Below are 18840 nucleotides of genomic sequence, written 5' to 3'. Positions count from 1 at the left end.
ACATGTGCCAGACTCTCCTTGAAACATAAACACAGTGATTAAAATATGGATATAATAAACACAACTACTAAATGTTATGAAACTTGCATTCTAGTTGGGAAGAAAGAAAATAAACTACACACACACACACACACACACACACGCACACGCACACACACACATACATACACACACACACACACACCCAAGTGGGACAGATTATTATCTCTGAACACAATAATCTGGCCACTCAATGTATATCTTATATAATAAAAGGTTAATATGTAAATTGTCCCCTCGACCAGGAGTTCAACCAGCAGGCTGGCTGGACTCCACCCATGCACGAATTCATGAACTGGGCCTCTAATATATATATATATATATATATATATATATATATATATATATATACACACACACACACACACACACACTGACTGAGTGGCCAGATTATTATGCGTTCAGAGATCATAATAATCTGGCCACTCAGTGTATATTAAAGCCCTAACTTCAAGGGGATGATATTTGGAGATAGAGATAGAGTGTTTGGGAGGTAATTAGAATTAAATGAGGGCATGAGGGTAGTTCTCTGGTCTGATGGGATTAATGAGTGCCCTTATAAGAAGAGATACTAGAAAGCCCAATTTCTCCTCTTCATTTCATTCTACTCATTCCTACACTCAAGAAAAAGTAATATGAGCACACAGCAGAATGGTAGCCACCTACATGCAAGAGAAAAGGCCTTATAATGAAACCTACCTTGTTGGCACATTGACTGTTGACTTTCCAGCTCCTAGAACTGTCAGAAATAAATTTCAGTTGTTTAAGCCATCCATTGTATGATGGCATTTTGTTATCACAACCTGAAGGGATGTAAGACATACAGTATATTAGATAATGATAAGTGCTAAGGAGAAAAATAAAGCATAAATGGAGATATGATCTTTTGGTAGGGAGGGAGCAAAGTCTTAGAGTTGTCTGGGAAGGTGAATCTTGAGTAAAGACTTAAAGGAAGTAAGAGATCTAGATCTGCAACCAACTGGATGTACAGCATTTAAGGAAGAGAATAGTCTGTGAAAAAGCACTAGCCTGAATCATAACTGTTGTGTTTGAGGAATAGCAAGGGGACTAATGTGAGTGGGGAGTTGAGAACAAAGTAAAGAGTGGTAGGAGATAAATTTAGACAAGCAATGCGGGGGGTCAGGTAATGTGGAGACTTAAAGGCTATTGTTGGAGCTTTGGCTTTTATTCTGGTTAAAAAGAGGCATCACTGAAAAATTTCTAGGAGAGAATAACATAATCAATCTGACTTAGATTTTAATATGCTAACTCTATATCAACCATGTGAGAATATATTGAAGGGGGGAATGATGGAAGCAACAGAACCAACTAGGAGATTGTTTCAATAATTCAGGTGAGAGATGATGGTGGCTTGGAGAAAAGTGGTAGAAATGACAGTGATATGATAATGAATAAGGAATGGTCAGAACCTGTATGTATTTTGAGAGTCGGAATATACAGGATTAGTTGACAGACTGCTGGACATGAGACAAAGTGTAGTCAAGGATGACACCATAATTTTTGGTTTGAGCATTTGAAGAATGAAGTTGCCATTTAATTTATATGGAAAGAACTTTTAGAAAAGAAGATTTTAGAGAGAAATACCAAGGGCTTAGCTCTGAATTTGATTAAGTTTGAAATGCCTATTAAGCATACAACTGAAAATGTCAAGTAGAGAAGTGGATATACAAACCTGAAGTTCATAGGAGAGGTCTGGCCTAAAGGTAGAACTTGGGGAGCCATGAGACTGGCTGGAATACCAAGAGTGTGAGTTAAGGTGAAAAAGAATAGAACTCCATGGACTGAGTCCCAAAGCACTCCAAAGTTAGAGATTGATTTGACAAGTGCCATGCAAAGCAGACTGAGAAGCAACAGCCAGAGAAAAGAGTCAATGGCATGTGGTTTCTTTGAAGTCAAGAGAAGAAAGTGATTAAAGGAAGAGTGGTTACTTAGGTCAAACACTGTGGAGGGCTCAAGTAAGATGAGAACGGAGAAAGGACCATTGGCTTTTGAAACATGTAGGTAGCTGGTGATCTTGATCAGCACAGTGATTAGAGTGAATTCAAGAGACTACAGAAGGAGACACTTTGAAAACAATGAGTACAAACAGCTGTGTCAAGGTGTTAGTACAAAGAGGAGGGAGGTAATGGGGCAGGGACAGTATCTAGAGGGGGATTATGGGTTGAGAGAGAATTTTATTAATTTTTTGGATGTGAGAAGTAATATTATTTGTTGTTCATCCTCACCGGAGGCTATTTTTTTCCCCATTGATTTTTTTTGAGAAAGTGGGAAAAAAGGGAGGGAGGGAAAGAGGGAAAGAGAGCGAGAGCGAGAGCGAGAGTGAGCGAGAGACAGAGAGAGAGAGAGAGAGAAAGAGAGAGAGAGAGAGAGAGAGAGAGAGAGAGAGAGAGAGAGAGAGAGAGACATTGATTAGTTGCCTCCTGCATGCTCTGTTATCAGGGCTGGGGATGGAACCTGCAATCCAGTTACATGCCCTTCACCTGAGATTGTAACAGTGACCCTTCAGTGTGCAGGTTGACACTCTAAACATTTAGCACACCTGAAAAGGTGGTAGAGATAATATTCTAATGATAATGATTGCCTCTATTATTATAGAATATAAGCCCTTTGAGGAAGGCACTTTGTCTCTAGCCCAGAGTAGGCACTCAATAAATGTTGAACAAGTGAATGCTCAAATGAATAAAGGAATTAATAAAAGTAGGTGTCAAAGAATTGATTAAGAAATAATAGTAGGATAAAGTGACAGGTGAACTGGGCAGCAGCACCCTGCCTTTTAATTCCAATCATTCCTGCCACACTCCTGGAACACTAAGTTTACACCAGGGCCAGACAGCTTAAGCAAGGCTTGACATGGCATAACTCCCTTTGCCAAGATGGCATGCTGTGTCTCTATAATCACCTGTTCCAGTGAGCAGTCTATAAGAACTGAGTGTGGCCAGAAAAGACTGCAGAGTTCAGTAGTGTGCCAATAGAGAAACCTCTTTGTTTCATCATTATCCTCTGGATATGGTCTATTCTGAAGCACAGAGCATGTGTGAGACATGTGTCAAAGTGGCTTCCCAGGCTGCCCCTGCTGGCCAGAGAATAATTAATAACCTTACATAGCTCAGACCAAGAAACCCATGTCCATGCAGTGACATTGGCATCCGCTTCACCCCAGTTTGCTGCATTGCACAATTCCTACAGTGTAAGGTGGTGAGTTGGCCCAATGGGGCTTCCCCATGGTTTCTATGATTTAGCTGTTGCTGAAAAGATGGTATAGATCAGCATTGGTACTAGCAAATAGGTGACACTCAGGAACTTTTGAATGAATAAACCCTTTGAGAAGTGACACAAAAGGTGAGTAAAGAAAGCTTATTTTTCTATGCTTCCCCTGCCATCCCACTTTATACTCAGGAACAGTTCTGTGCAGTGACACAGCCAATGGCAAGAGCATGACCTGGTCTTGGAAGAAGGGACAGAAAACCCCCCATATCTCGTTGGCAGCAACCTCAGACAGACCTTGTTCTTTTCCTTACCTTGCACCTAGAGAATCCACCATTGTGTCAGGTCTCAGAAATCCAAAATGTTAATTTCAAATAGCATTGACCTAATACCTGATTTAGGCCATTATCTGCATTTTTTCTCTAAAGTGTGACTATACTAATATTACTGCAATTATTACTACTGTGATGGTGACTACTACTAATAATAATGATAATTGCAGATAAAACATACTGAGCACCTACCATGGGCCAGGTATTGGGCTAAGCAGTTTACACATATTGACTCTTGTACTCCTCACTGCACTCCTGTGAGGTAAATACTATTGTCTCCACTGAACAGAAAAGACTCATGCTATGAATGGAAAGAGTTGAGATTCAAGGCCAGTTCTGTTTCACTATAAAATCACACTCTACATAGTTTCTTATTATAGCATCAATGTGCTCTTCTAAAAATGTAAATCGAATAATATCATTTCTTGGCTTAAAGCCTCCAGTGGCTTCTCATCAAATCCTATATAATAAAAGAGTAATATGAAAATTAACCATCATTCTGCTACACCCACCAGCCACACCCATAAGCCAATCAGAGCAAGCATGCAAATTCACCTAGCCAAGATGGCTGCAGCCACAGAGAAAGCAGGAGGGAGGCTTGGGTTTCCCAGGCAATAGAGGAAGCCAAGCTTTCCACACACCCTGGCCTGCCTAGGCCTCCACTTAAGGCTACAAAGTTTCAATTATAGAAGGTAAATAAATCCCCTGCCACCAGGGAGCCAGCAGAAGGCTTGGCTCCACTCCAGGCTACAAAATTTAAATTGTAGAAGATAAATAAATTTCAGATACCAAGGCCTCCGCTTGGGTTGCCAGGGGGCGTGGCTGGCCAGCAAACCACCGCAGGCCCCTTGCCCAGGCTGCCCCATGCCCCAAAGGAATCCCCAACCTGATCCGGGACACCCTTCAGGGCAAATCAGCTGGCCCCCACCTATGTACCAGGCCTCTATCCTATCTATTAAAAAAGTAATATACAGTTTGACCTCATTCCAACACACAAGATTGCTGCCCCCAAGTGGTCAAAGATGGCTTCCCCCATTTGGACACAAGATGGCCACCACAGGATGGCCAGCAGGGGAGGGCAGTTGGGAGGGACCAGGCCTACAAGGGAAGGCAGTTGTGGGCCATCAAGCCTGCAAGGGAGGAAAGTTAGGGGTGACCAGGCCGGCAGAGGAGGGAAGTTGGGGCAAACAGGCTGGCAGGGGAGCAGTTAAACATCAATCAGGCTGGCATGGGAGTGGTTAGGGGGTGATTAGGCTGGCAGGCAGAAGTGGTTGTAGGGGTGTCGAACTCAATCAGAGAAGGGGCCAAAATCTAAAATCCAGCCTAAATCGCGGGCCAAATGATTTACTGAACAGTCATAAACTGACAATGTCATAAACTGACAGTGGAGTGCAGTGATGACAGCGCGGTGCGGGCCACATTGCAAGGCCTGGCGGGCTGGATTTGGCCCGTGGGCCTTGTGTTTGACACATGTGGGTTAGGGGCAATCAGGAAGGCAATCGGGCAAGCAGTTGGGAGCCAGCAGTCCTGGATTGTCAGAGGGATGTGGTTTAGACCAGTGGGATTGGGTCTAAATGGGCAGTTGGACTATGTCTAAACGGGCAGTCAGACATCCCTTGAGGGGTCCCATATTGGAGAGGGTGCAGGCTGGGCTGAGGGACACCCCACCACTCCATGCACGAATTTTGTGCACCAGGCCTCTAGTTTAGAATAAAATCCAACTTTTTTTCTAGACCATCAAGGCCTGGTGGAATCCAGCCATTGCATGCCTCTTCAGCCATGTCTTGTTCTCCTATTTCCCTGCCTTTATAAAATTTGTAGAGTAGGTTCTATAGCTGTAACAGTTCTCTGATCTTGATATACTTGGTAGGCTGATTTGGGTGCTTATTCCTGCGTACAGTGATGGTTCCCTCAGAAAATGATTTCCACAGACCAAACAACCACCCAGGAATTCCTGTTTATAAAAGGTGAAAGCTGCCTGTAATTGTTAGTTTCACCCATTGTCAGCTATACGCATTGTTCTGGGGTACTTGTTTAGATATCTTAGTACTCTCTTCTTTCACTTGTATTTTATCATCCTAGGTAGATAGTTTCCTAGTTGCTATCCAGCACCAATAAGAATCTGATGCTCAGAAGTAAGTCTAAGACCAAATTCTTTTTTTCCCCCTTTGATTTTTAGACTGGAAGGGAGGAGGACAGGGAGAGAGAGAGAAACATGTATATGAGAGAGACACATCAATTGATTGATTAGTTGTCTTCTACATGTACCCTCATCCATTTACATGCCCTTGAATTGGAATCAAACCCTCAACCTTTCAGTGCATGGGTTGATGCTCTAATCACTGACCAATGCCAGCCAGGGCTAAGCCCAAATTCTTTGTGGGTTTTTTTTTTGTTGTTGTTAATCTTCACCTGAGTATATTTTTCTCATTGATTTTTCGAGAGAGTGGAAGGCAGGAATGGAGGTGAGGAAGAGGGGGAAGAGAGAAAGAGAGAGAGAGAGAGAGAGAGAGAGAGAGAGAGAGAGAGAGAGAGAATCATTGATGTGAGAGAGATACATCCACTTACACTCACTGATTACCTTTCTCATGGGTCCCTCACTGGGTGGGGAATGGAACCTGAAACCCAAGTAGATGCTTTTGACTGGATATAGAACATGAGTCCCTTTGGTATGTGGGATGATGCTTCAACCACTGTGCCACACAGGCCTTGGCTAAGCCCAAATTCTTATTCTGTGACTGCTGTCAGTGGCTGGGGCAGTACATAAACAGCACTGAACTAGAAAACATATGATTCCAGCTCTCTCATGCTAGGAGAGTTTACATTAATCTTTTAAATTTTCTAAGCCTCAATTTCCTTAGTCAATGAAAGTAATAGTCTCTGTTCCTAAGGAATTGCTTTGAATATCTAAAAAGATGACTTATTAGAACTTGTTCTGGAAAATACATGCATTTGCATAATAATAATAATGCCTACAAATTGTTTATTATATTTCAGATACTCCTCAGATGCATTATCTCTACCAATCCTCAGAAAAACCCTATGAGATTAATATTAAAAGTATCTCCATTTTACAGATGAGAAAAATGAGGCAGAAACAGGTTGTGATTTGTTCATCATTACATAGCTGGTAAGTAGCAGAACTAAATTGTGAATCCAGGCAGCCTGGCTTCAGAGCCTGTAGACTGAGCCATGTATTTACATATGTAAGGCATTGGGTTTTATTTGGGGCATGATTTAGTCCATTTGGGCTGCTATAACAGAATACTATAGACTGAGTGGCTTATAAACAGCAGATATTTATTTTTCACAATACTTGAAGCTGGAAAGTCCAAGCATGTGCTGGCAGCTTCAGTTTCTGGTGAGGCCATCTGCCTGGTTGTAAATGTCCATCTCCTTGCTATAACCTCACATGATCGAAGGGAGCAAGAAAGCTCCCTAAAGCCTCTTTTATAAGGGCACTCATCTCATTTTACAAGGGCCCTAACCTCATGATCTAATCACCTCAAAGGCCCACATCCAAATACCACCACAATGAGGATTAGGTTTCAGCATATGAATTTGTGGGAAATACAATAATTTGGTCTACAGCAGGATGGAGGGTATTATTATTTTTAGAAGTAAAAATCTTTCTATCATTTTGTCTAAGCGTTATATCATTTTCTTGGTTTGTTTGTTTTTTACTGGGCCACATGCTACTTGGGTTTTTTTTTCTCCTGTTATCATTCAACTTTGTGGTAGGGAACCCTCAACCTTACCCAATCATCTTACTACTTCTTCTTCTTCCTCTTCTTCTTCTTCTTCTTCTTCTTCTTCTTCTTCTTCTTCTTCTTCTTCTTCTTCTTCTTCTTCTTCTTCTTCTTCTTCTTCTTCTTCATCTTCTTCGCCATGAGCAGTTCCCAACAAATGTGATATTCCACAGAAGGTAATTTTCCCATCTCCAGAAAGGAGTGTGGGTGCTTAATGTTCTAACCCCTTTGTGTTTTCACATGTACAGAGCACCTCCTATGTGTCAGGCCCTATTCTAGTCAATAGGGGATACAGCAATGAACAATAAAAAACTCACCTAAACGACATTATTTCTCCAGTGTTCTTGCTCAAAATGCATAACCCTCATCTAACTATGAGAAAACATCAGACATTTATACTAAATAATTGTCCTGAATTGGTCAAATTATCAGGGTCAGAAAGACAAAGACTGAGGAATTGTCGCAGATTAGAAGAAGCTAAGGAGACATGACAATAAATACAATATAAGATCCTGGATTCAATTCTGGAATAGGAAAAAGTTACTGTGGAAAAACTAGGAAAATTTGAATAAGATCTGTAGAAGTGTGGCATTAATGTTAATCTCCTGGTTTAATAATTTTCTATTACTGAGTAAATTATTAATATTAGGGGAAGCGGGAAGAAGGGTATATGGAAACTCTCTGTGCTATGTTTATAATCCTATATAATAAAAGAGTAACGTGCAAATTGATTGTACCTCCACTACACTCACCTACCAATCAGAAGTGAGTATGCAAATTAATCCAACAAAGATGGAGGGTTAATTCACATACACAGGTGCCAGGCAGAGAGTAGAGTGGGAGACCTGGCTGAGAGTGGAACAGCTTGAGGAACTTGGCTCCCCAAGCCACCAGATGGAGAGCAGAGAGGGAGAGCTGGGGGTTTGGAGGACTTGGCAGAGCTGGAGGCCTTAGGATGGAGACAGAGCAGGAAGGGAAAACCCAGAGCACAGCGAGCACCATGATTGCTGGGAATCATAGTTCTGGTGACAGACAGATCTCCTAGACACTAGAGCACATGTGCCAAACACAAGGCCCGCGGGCCAAATCCAGTCCCCCAGGCCTTGCAATGTGGCCCGCACCACGCTGTCATCACTGCACTCCGCTGTCAGTTTATGACATTGTCAGTTTATGACTGTTCAGTAAACCATTCGGCCCGCGATTTAGGCTGGATTTTAGATTTTGGCCCCTTCTCTGATTGAGTTCGACACCCCTACACTAGAGCAAAGTGAGCCTGGAGCAAGTTACTGTTGCGGTGGGGGATGGAGGGAAAGCAAAGATGAGAGACATAAGTAAAATCAGAGTGTCTAGGAAAAATTAAAGGGAATATATCTTAAAACTTCCAGGAAATCTCCACCAATGAAGCCTTTATTATGCTGTGAGCAACAAACCAAACTGGGTTGGGGTCTCAGACAAATCACTCATATGATTGCAAAGACAGACATAAACTCCCTGATTGGAGAGGGTGCAGGTTGGGCTGAGGGACTCAACCCCGGGCACGAATCTTCATGCACCAGGCCCCTAGTTTTCCTATAAAGTTTAAAATTATTTCAGGCAGGCACCTGGAAAGGAAGCTGGCAGGTACAGAAATGACAGAAGCTAAAAAGATATGGCTAGGGCATTGACAGTATTTGCTATACTTCCTGAATCTCAGTTTTCTCATCTGTAAATTAGACCCAATGATAATGAATCACAAAGAAAATTGTATGGGAACCTGCTTTTGAAGTAGTGTAGATATGTAAGCTATAAATATCTAGTTTTGTGATAGGAGCTACAAAAGAAATAATTACCTTTCTATCCTCCAGAAAAAAAATATCAATAAAATTATTTCAAAATGAAGAACAAAAAATATTAATTCCTTTCTGGAGATTATCTTCTGGCAGAGAAGAGGAGGAAATATGAAATCATAAATAAAATAATCAGGAAATTATGTAGTATATTAGAAAGTGATGGATGCTATGGAGATAAATAAAGCAGCAAGGGGAGATAAGGAGGAGAGGAGCAGTTTTAAAATGGGATGATCACAGTTGGCCTCACTGAGCAGATGACATTTGAATAAAGACTTTGAAGAGAGGGAGCAAGAGCCCAAAGGAGTTTACCAATCAGAGGGAAAGGCAAGTCAAGTGCCCTGAGACCTGATTAATTTAAGGAAGAGCAGGAAGCCTGATGTAGCTAAAGCACAGCAAGTTCAGTTTGTTTGATCCAAGATCTTAAAGATAATGGAAAGAAACTGGCCACAGAGGAAGGATTGGGGAAATTAACAAAATAGACAACAGATAGAGGATTTGCTATTGTCCTCTATTTCCATCAGAGTTATAGATGACAGAGAGGAAAAAAAAGAGTTGGTGAGGAAAAAAAATCATTATCCAGCACCATAACAAGTTTCTTTAAAAACAAAATTATTGCTTTCATAGAGGAAGGAAGGAGAGAGAGATATAAACATTAATAACGAGATAGAATCATTGATTGGCTGCATCCTGCACAGCCCTCACTGAAGATTGAACCTGCAACCTGGACATGTGCCCTTGACTGGAATTGAACCTGGGACCCTTCAGTCCACAGGCTGCAGCTTTCTCCATGAGCAAAACCATCTAGGGCCAAGTTTCTAAGTCTCCTGTGCTTTATTTTCTTCTGATCATTGAATTCTTAATAATGTTCAATATGGCAATAATATCATAGCCTGAGACATTTATATGATTTTTCCTTAATGAGAAGTGTAATTGTAGCATAGATGGGTAGGCTTATTTTTTTTAGACTAATAAGTGGAAATGATAAAAACAAACAAACAAAAACACCAGAAATATCCTTGTGGTTTGGTTTATGTTTATTATAAAAAGTCCTCAAGTCATTCAATTAGCATAATTTGGATGTTTGGACCTGGTAATGCATGCACTATACAAAATGCAAGAAGAAGCCCTGGGTGGGCCTGATGCATATCTGCAAAATATAAGCCAAGTAACAAGAAGGTATTGAAAGTGTAAAATATTTCATATGTTCGTGTTATTACTATTATAGTTATTGTTAGGCTCACCCAAGGAGGAATCCACAAAGCAAAGTGATATGTGATTATGAATTTATTAGGTCACATGGCACCCACACCCAGGAACGGGGAGATAGAGATTTTAAAGGACTCTAGGTGGGCTTTTTCTGGGCAGAGAATTATCTGTGCAGGTCTGCATTCTGGGAAAGTCCAGAGGGGAGAGATAATGGTCTTAGCAAATGGAATGTGGTCTAAGCAAGTGGAATGTTTGTTGTGAAGTGGCCTGAAGGTCAGTTCCCAGGGGACAGGGTATCAATTCAATTATTTCATCCTACCTAACATTCCAACCTTTTTGTTTTATGGAATAGTTACTTCCTGCTGAGAGGGAACATAAAGATCATGGGGGGATGGACTTTGATAGTAGTTGGCTGGAACACTGTATAGATTCGTCATGGTTGGAGCACAGGATTGCAGCAGAATGAGTTCCTGAGTGACTGCTTGGAGAAGGCTAGAAAGCAGTCCTGTTGAGTGTCTTGGGAAATAAAAGCTGGTCCTGAGGCTGCCACAGTGTCACTTGTCTGGTTTTGCTGCTTTTATGGGCCTGGAGCTGAAATAAAATTGAGGCCTAGATGTTATCTTTAGGGAGAAAAAGAACAGGGGTCTAAGTTGCCTGACAAGTGATATGAAAGGGGAGGATAGGTTACTCTGGGAGTGAGGTTCTTATTTTCCCAGTTTTTCCCCTTGCTAGGCATCTAGAGCTTTTTTGTATGTTCTGAGACAGGATTTCAACAGTGGTTAAGCTCCCTATGCCAGTCCCAGCACCTGCTGAGATACTGAAGGTTATGAACAGAGGGATTATCTGGACTGCCCTTTTGTGTCAGATGTGATGGTTTGGACAGGTAAAGACTAATTATTAAGGGTTACATTTGCATTGGATGAGAGATTGAGAGACAAGAGTATAGGTTTCTAGCTAGTTGGTCAAGAGGCAGATGTATGTGTTTCCTCATGGAGGAAGAAAAATCCCTCATCATGGAGGCAACTAAAGGGTATGAGATTCATTTTTCGGGGTCTGCTGCACTCCAAGCTGAGAGGGTAGTCACCATGGCTCTACAAATAAGAGGCAACAGATGAAAGTAGGCAGGAATGCTAGAATGGGCTGTTATCCAAGGGAAAAGTGAAAGGAAAGGATAGGAGCAATTGAAGCCTGGAACATGGATAGCTGGTTGCAAGCTGATGGTGGGAGATGGCCTATTGTTATATTGTCCTGTGACTTTGTAAAGCTTAAAGGGGCTTGGGTGATTAGTGGGGTGTGTAGAGTGATAGGATCTGTGACTGGGATAGAAGAAGGAGCTACTTTAGCAAGACATTGACTATAAAACCGAAAAAGAAGGGAGGCTTGATTTGCCTGAGCTGTAGGATAATTAATTAGAAGGGTGTCTGTCTTTTTGAGAAATATAGTTCCCTTTTCCTTTTTATAAACCAGAGAATGATTGCCAACTTTTCGGACCTCAGGAACCACCAGTGGTCCTCAGACCACCAGTTGACGAGCGCTGAACTAGAGTAATTTTTGCCTGATTCCATATCTTGATTGATATAGTGATAGTGGTATATGCTGAAGAGGTGAGGGATAGGCAGAGCCAAAAAATCCTTGCTAATGTTGAATTGGTCTGGTTAAGGAGGGAATGGGTAAGGTAAAGTGTTCATTCAAGATGAGTGGAGATGAGAAATTTCTTATGAGTATAGGAGAGAAGGGTTGGAATAGGATGAGAAGGAGACCTAATTCCCACTTCCAAGGCCAGGATCATCCTGGGGGTGGTATGTAAGGGATCTAGAAAGAAGGAAATTTCATCCCATGGGAAATCAAAGTCCCCTTGTTGAAGGGAGTCCCATAGAAAGGTGAGAATCCTGATGTGAAGAGAGAGGGGGCAGTAGCCAGGACCTGGAGGATGTATATTGGAAAAATAGGTGGACTTTCAGAGAAGTCAGGGTTGGTAGAGGTAATAAATAGGGGGCATGTGGAGTGAAGCTCACTCATTTATCCTCTTTTTCTGGGATTTGAATAAGGCGGAGTCTGGTGGGCCCATCTGGTGGCTGTAATACTTAGGGGACTTTAGCTCATGTGATGGAGGTGTTCCTGGGATGGGTTTTAATCTGGAAAGGTGGAACCATGAGGATTGCCTTGATAGATTATCTGCAATAGGGGCAGTTAATAATACCTGATAAGGGCCTTGCCAACAGGGTTATAAATTATTTGATAGATGGATATCCTTTAGGAAGACCCTGTCCACTGGCTGTAAACGAGTAGGGGGAATGTCTTCTGTAAAAGGTTGAGGGAAGACCTGATCACATGTTTTCTCAGTAATTGTGCGATGAGATTTAAAATGGAGACATAGAGTATATAGAGAGAAACCAAGATGGTGGCATAGGTAAATACCTAACTGCAGCCTCACACAACAATTTCAAAAAATACAACTAAAATATAAAGTGGACAATATCCAGAACAATAGGAAAGTTGACTGACTGGAAATTCTACAACTAGAAAGAAAGAGAAAACCAGAAGGAAAATCAGAGGAACTGTAAAAGCCTAAGGTACAGAGACATGATGTGCGCGTGGGGAGAGGACGGAGCGGGAGAGGAGAGGCGGCTGAGTGCCTGGCTGGATTTCCCTAGTGGGAAGGAGATAAAAGCTTCAGACTGTGCTGAATCCCAGTTCCGACTGCACTGAACCCCAGTTCTGGGTGAGACCCTGGGGTCCCAGGCTCTCATACAGAGGGAATCTGGGCTGTAAGGCAGAAGCTCAGGGGAGTGGCAAAAGGCAGAGCCCCAGAGGTGCGCACGTTAATATGCACAAAGGACAGACTGTTGACTGAGCTGCTAGATTGCCCTGGCGGGAAGGAGACAAAAGCTCCGGACTGCTCTTAACCCCACTTCCAACTGCACTGAACCCCAGTTCTGGGCTCATTGGGGGAGAGACTAGATTGTCTGGTAGCATGCAAAACTTGAGGGCACCTTTCTCTCAGAGGTGCTTACAGAGAGTACTGAAGGACACTAAGGAACACTGAGACTCAGGAACCTCATAGGGCGGGGCTGACAGAAATCCAAGGCTGTAGGCTCCACCCTGAAACTCCACTCCATCCAACCTGAGCACAGAGGCTTTTGCAATTTTCCAAGTCTAGTCGAATAAGGCTGTCTCCCAGCATAGACACAGCTGATCCTCACAGCCAATTGGCCTGGAGGTCAGTTCCTCCCAGTGATACCAACAACAATCAAGACTTAACTACAAAAGGCTGTACACACAGTCCACAAAGGGGTGCACCAAGAGTGTCCACCTCAGATAACTGGGAGGCTGACCCACTGAACCATATAGGACACCTTAACACACAAAGCCACCCTACAAACTCAGGGAAGCAGCAAAAATGCCGAGACAAGGAAACAGATCACAAATGAAAGAAATGGAGGACAACAAGCGACTGAATATAGAGTTCAAAACCACGGTTATAAGGTTTATCAAGAATTTCCTAGAAAAAGCCAATAAAATAAATGAGACCTATGAGGATATGAAAAGGGATCAACTAGAAATAAAAAGTGATCAACTAGAAATAAAGAATACATTGTCTGAAATAAAAAAAATATTATACAGAGCCCTAAAAACAGACTGGAAGATCACAAGAATCAAGTCAAAGAGTTGGAATACAAAGAGCCAGAGGACACTCCTCCACAGAAGCAAGAAGACAAGAGAATCCAGAAAGTTGAAGATAGTGTAAGAAACCTCTGGGACAACTTCAAGCGAACCAACATCAGAATTATGAGGGTCCTAGAAGATGACAGAGAGAAAGATACCAAAAACATATTGAAAGAAATAGTGACAGAAAACTTACTCCACCTGGTGAAAGAAATAGACTTGCAAGTACAGGAAGCGCACAGAACCCCAAACGAAAGGAATCCAAAGAGGACCACACCAAGACACATCATAATTAAAATTCCAAGAGCAAAAGACAAAGAGAGAATATTAAAAGCAGCAAGAGCAAAGCAGGTAGTCACCTATAAAGGAGCACCCATATGATTGTCAGCTGATTTCTCAACAGAAACCATGCAGGCCAGATGGGAATGGCAAGAAATATTCAAGTTGATGAATAGCAAGAACCTATAGTCAAAAATACTCTACCCAGCAAAGCTATCACTCAGAATTGAAGGCTAGATAAAGAGCTTCACAAATAAAAAAAAATCTAAAGGAGTTCATCACCACCAAACCAGAATTATATGAATTGCTGAAGGGGGTTCTTTAGGAAGAGAAAGAAGATAAAGATAAAAATTATGAACAACAAATACATAACTATCAACAAGTGAAACTAAAAACCAAGGGAATTAAAAAAACCTGATGAACAATATTAACTGTTGAATATAATAGGATCAGAGGTATGGAAGGGGAGTGGACTGACAATTCTCTGGAGAAAGGGGAGTGGGGGGTGCTGAGACTGAACATAAACTGTGCACCTATGGATAAGGCCAATGGGGGGTTGGGGAAAAGGCAGAGGGTGGGATGGTAACCTGGTGGAGGGGAGCAATGGAGGGGAAAAAATGAGGACCATTTGTAATAATCTGATCAATAAAGATTTATTTAAAAAAATAAAATGGAGACAGTTTCTTAGAATGGTCTCTGTAGAAAGAAATTTCCTAATAAAAAGGGTCTTCCATACAGGAGTACAAAGGGACTAAGAAAGGAGGGTGCAAGGGGTGGGAGGTTGTCCTGATATTCATAAGGGCTAGAAGTAGAATAGTTTAAGTTTCTTTAGTTTTGAGAGTTAAATTAGTTAGGTGAGGCTTAATTAAGGAATTTGTCTTTTCTAACTTGCCTGAAGGTTGGGCCTGGTGGCGGGGGGAAGAAGGGGGAGTAAGTTCCACTGGATGTTCAGAGTGCAGGAGGCCTGTTGAGTCTTTTGAGATATGAAAGCAGGTCCATTATCTGATTTTAATGAGGTGGGTCAGACTTAGTGGGGAATGTCTTCTACCCAGCCTGAGAAGGTATCTACAAGAGTTAAGAGATATTTGGTTCTTTTAATAGGGGGGATGTGAGTGAAGTTTATTTGCCAGTCTTGAGGATTTGGTTCCTAGCCGGATGAGTAATAAAAGAAGTAGGTATAACCTGTTCTTGGGGAGATACTGAGTAACAAATAAAACAGGTTTTGGTGATATCTTGAAATAATGGGGGATAGGGTAGGACGTGTGGTAAGGGATTTTAGGAGTTGTAAATGTATCCTATATGTAGGAAATTGTGAATAATTTGTAAGATATCATGGGCCTGTCCCTAGGGAAGGATATATTCCCCCTAAAATGTTAACCATGAATCTATCTGCGTGGTCCCAATAGGGACTTAAATTCCTCTGGAGGGTATTTGGGTGTTATATGAGGTATGGCTAAGAGTTGGGGAGATGGAGGCTTCCTCTGAGCCCCTGCCTTGGCCTGCCGGTCTCCTTTGTTATTTCCCTACTAGAGGCCAGATGCACAAAATTCATGCAAGAATAGGCATTCCTTCTCCAGGCTGCAGACACCAGCTTCCTTCTAGCACCTTGGACCCAGGCTTCACTTTGTCCCCAGCTTTGTCTAGAAGAACATCTGGAATAATAACAGGCAACAGGTGTGTGTGTGTGTGTGTGTGTGTGTGTGTGTGTGTGTGGTGTGTGTGTGTGTGTGTGTGCAGGGGTGGGGGTTGGGGGGGTGGGGGGGAAGCAAGCCCAGCAGCCTGTTCTCAGGGCTCCAGCCTCTTGGATTTAAAACCGCCATATTTTTTCTTAGAGATAACATATTAAGGTTTTGATGATAATGAGTTCAGCTTCTAATAATAGCAGGACTGTTAAGTAAGTGTCTGCAGTTTTGTAGTAAAGATAGGTGTTCTTTCGGAAAGGGAGTGGTGAGAAGGCACTGAACTAAAAGCTGTTTTCAGAGCATTAAAGAGGTGAAAATGCTGGTCTTGGGATTTAAAGGTTCAGTGAGGGGTCCCTTCAATGCATCTTTGCAAGAAGACTAAAGTTGGGAACCCAGAGGTGAAAGTACCCAGTGATCCCTAGAAAGGAGCCTATTTTTTGTCTAGAGCACATGTGTCAAACACAAGGCCCGCGGGCCAAATCCAGCCCCCCAGGCCTTGCAATGTGGCCCGCACTGCGCTGTCATCACTGCACTCCGCTGTCAGTTTATGACATTGTCAGTTTATGACTGTTCAGTAAACCATTCGGCCCGCGATTTAGGCTGGATTTTAGATTTTGGCCCCTTCTCTGATTGAGTTCGACACCCCTAGGCTAGAGGAGGGAATAGTCATGGAGAAGATAATGTTTCCAGTCCAAGGTAATGGCTCAGCTTGGTGGGGTGAGAGTAAAACCAAGGTAGGTGACTGTGGTTCAGAACAACTGGGATTTATGAGGGTGTGTGTAGTAGCCTTGGCCAAGCACCAAGGTAGAATGAGAAAAGAGTGGATAAAGGGGGTGTCTAGTGAGATGTAGAATTGAGGTGGTTAATGGCTGTGAGACTAGTTCGTCTATCCCCAAAATAGAGACTGAGGAGGGGACAAGGGTCCCAGAGAATTCAGGGAGAGTAGAATAAGTGGCCTCAATATCAGTTAAAAAAGAGATTTTCTTACCTGCCACCACAATCGTTACCTGAAACTCTGTCTTGGTGATATAAGTCTGCTGGGCTTTGTCAGGGCCTGGGCAGCTTCAGTCTTCGGTGGCCAGTACAAGGAGGTCTGGGAGCTCCAAATAAGATCCTGAGGGTGGCCTTACTGAACTGGCTGAGGTCTGAACTGGAGGGGCCAGACTACAGTATGATTTCCAGTGGCCTTCCCTTCTGCACCGTGGGCAAGGCCCAAGTAGAAGTCTGAGGTTTGGGCAGTCTTAATTCAGTGTCTTTCCTTTTTCCATTTGAAGCATGGGCCCAGAGGAAGCTTAGCTCCTGACACACTCTTGGTTGAAGGACCAACACTTCATTTGGGATTTGTGAAAGCAGTGGCTAGGAGCTAAAAGGCCTCCATCTGCGCCTCAGCCTTTGCCTGATCTCACTTTTGTTTTTTTATTTGGATCTTCTCATCTCTATTACTAAAGACCTTAAAGGCTAGGTGAATGAGGGTTTTTTTGAGGGTTTTGTAGAGTTGGATCTATTTTTGAAGTTTGTGGCATATGTTGGGGGCTCATTTGGATATATTTTGGGTGTTCAGAAGTAGGGTTCCCTTTGGGGAGGTGAGGAGTAGGGTGGTAAATTTCTGTAAGGCCTCTTTGTGGCAGGAGAGGAAGAGAGATGGGTTTCATCAGGTCCTGAGTGATTTCATTAAGTTTTGTCATAATTGACCACCTTAGGAGCAGTCTTTTTTGAGTCTGGCGGTGAGACAGGTGATCATATGGCTACAGAGCTGGGCACTGTGGGGAACTGACCCGATAGTCCCATATTGGGTCAGTTCAGGGAACCAAGTTAGCACAGCCAGGCTGGCCAATGCTGCTGTCTATGGAGGGCACAGCATGGTCCCTACCTGCTAGTTAGACATGCTCCTTCTCCTCTTGGGCGAGGGAAGAGAACAGGATGATAAAGATGCCATTCCATTTCATGTCACAGGACTGGGTCAGACACTCAAATTCCTTAATAAGATGGTCAGGTCTATGGAAAATGACCTGAGACGCCTTTCAATCTGTTCAATGTCAGACATAGAGAGTGGGATGTGGACTTGGACTATACCCTTAATTCCTGCTCCCTCCCTCAGGGGTGGAATGGGCACTGGAATAGAAATGGCTGTTGAGGGGGGTGGTCTTTGGGTGGCCTGAGAGCGAGTGTTAGGTGGGGAAAATGTTGTACTGGAGTTCAAGTTCTCAGGATTTGGGCTCTCAGGGGCTGGGGAGAAGATGGTTGTTGGTTAGGAGGGTCTGGGTTTTGGGAATCTATAATACTAAGGTGAGGGATGAGGCATGTAAGGAAGTGGAGGCTGGTGGTCTTCTGGGTCAAAAGTAGATTTAGAATTAGAAGTGTTAGGGGTATGATGCTTTGTTGGAAGGAGAAGGATCTGATGGGTAGAGCAGGACTGATATAGAAAGGGTCTGGAATGACAGGTGAAAAGGGCCTGGACATAGAAAATCTCTGACCATTTTCCATTGTGGTGACAGAAATTATCTAAATTGTGCAATGTGTTAAAATTGAAAGTGTCATTTCCATGCCTCTGAGACTTATTATCTAGTTTATATTGTGCTCAAACAATGTTACAAAAGAAAATTGAGATGCTTGAGTGTGATCTTCCCTGTTGAGTGTGCAGGGGAATGTAACGTGGCCCATGAGAGAGGAAGGATGAGTGACAGAACACAAATCCAAAGGATGAGTGACTGTTTAGGGCAAGCATCCCTGCTGCTAAACAATCACCATGATAAATGAGGAGGTGATCCTCCAGACTAGGCATACCCAATCCAGAAAGACCCAAAGCCAAATGGCTGAGAAGTCTTCTGGCCTA

General features: G+C 42.7%; 1 protein-coding gene across 3 annotated transcripts in view; it reads left to right on the top strand.

Moving 5' to 3' along the window:
- PAK3 (p21 (RAC1) activated kinase 3) overlaps nt 1-18840 on the top strand; it is a 393551-nt gene that overhangs the window by 67054 nt on the left and 307657 nt on the right. The gene's annotated exons all lie outside the window — the stretch shown is intronic.

Source organism: Pipistrellus hanaki, assembly GCF_964339955.1.
Source record: "Pipistrellus hanaki genome assembly, chromosome: X".
NCBI classification, from domain to species: Eukaryota; Metazoa; Chordata; class Mammalia; order Chiroptera; family Vespertilionidae; genus Pipistrellus; species Pipistrellus hanaki.
This window is presented reverse-complemented; position numbering and strand designations above follow the sequence as displayed.